General features: G+C 45.6%; 1 pseudogene; it reads right to left on the reverse strand.

The window, feature by feature from the left end:
* Window positions 1-552: 552 nt before the first annotated feature.
* On the reverse strand, window positions 553-755 carry LOC120996701 (annotated as a pseudogene).
* Between the last annotated feature and the right edge of the window lie 597 nt (window positions 756-1,352).

The raw sequence follows: 1,352 nt of genomic DNA on the forward strand, positions 1-1,352 counted from the left end.
CATGTCCTGGCTCATGTCCGGCACTTTCCCGTCCACCTCTTTTAGCTTCAGCACAACTGTCTGCCTCTTCCACGGCTCCAGGGGTGGGGAGCAGGGGCTTTGGTTCCTGCCATTCTGTTGTTTCGGATGGGTGGTTGCCGCCGGGTCAGAAGCCCATGATGTGGAGGCTGAAGCATCCTGGTGGGTCTCTTCTGCCGCCTTCTTCTTTTCTGAATCATAATTCTTGGTCTTGGTGAGCTCGGAGGTTGAGACCATGTCTTCTTCCTTCTCGCCTTCCTCTCCCTGAAGGTGCTTCGCAAAGCGGACCTTTTGCCACAGGGGGTGGGGCTATGCAGATTCCTTCTTGCTGGGCGGAGCTTCTTCCAGGGGAGATCTTCGCCGAGCTTATTTTCTTCGTCGGGGTCCCCCCGAGGCCGAAGTCTTCAGTCCTCGTCGGGGTTCCTTGTCGAGTCTTCGCAAAGTCTTCTCTGTGATCGCAGTCGGAGGAAATTTCCAATAGTCGTCTTCAGCTGCTTAATGTCGTACACCAAGACTATTAAGCCACAGGCCAAGAGGAGGTCGAAGACCATAACACTATTTTTCCCTGGGTAATAGCTCTACACCCAATAGCAGAAGTGAGCTGAAGCTGAATTTAATCAATGATGCTCAAAGGCAGAGTGCAGGGGGTACCCACAAGGACCTGGGCCGGCAAGTCAAGGCAGACTGATAAGAACAGATACTACACATGATCTTAGCCATAAAGGCCGAGAAGCGATTTGCTTAAACATGGGCATATGGGAAAGACATGAAAATTAGCAGAATCTGTTTTTAAGCTGAAACACTATTTGCATGTCTTTCCCATATGCCCATGTTTATGCAAATTGGTTTACATGACAAAACAGTATAGAAAGGTTATTGAATATAAATGTTAGGACAATTAGAAAACTGAAAATTTGTATGCACCCCACCTAAGCAGTGAGAGAAATTTTTGTCACCATAATCATAATTGTCTAGGTGTGCAGGTCCCCCAAGCTATCCACCTCATATTAGGCAACTTTGAGGCTTACCAGCTCTCAGTCAGATGAGAGATGGGCTTGAATGTCTCATTGCACACAATGCTGCCTTTACAAGGTATTCTGACTACCTGTCTTCTGGATAGACTGTTGGCTTACACATACCCGGCTGTTGGCATACAGCCTTTGTGTGATCATACAGTATGTTGTCTATTGTATAATACAGCATCTATAAAAAATAAATTATTAATGGTAGGTAAAATATTTATAATAAAAAATCATGAATATTTGCACTCATCACTATTCTGAATCATTTCAGTGGTGTTTCCATCAATTTCTGACCTTTTCCTGTGAACCAGA

The sequence above is a fragment of the Bufo bufo genome, chromosome 3, assembly GCF_905171765.1.
Source record: "Bufo bufo chromosome 3, aBufBuf1.1, whole genome shotgun sequence".
Lineage (NCBI taxonomy): Eukaryota > Metazoa > Chordata > Amphibia > Anura > Bufonidae > Bufo > Bufo bufo.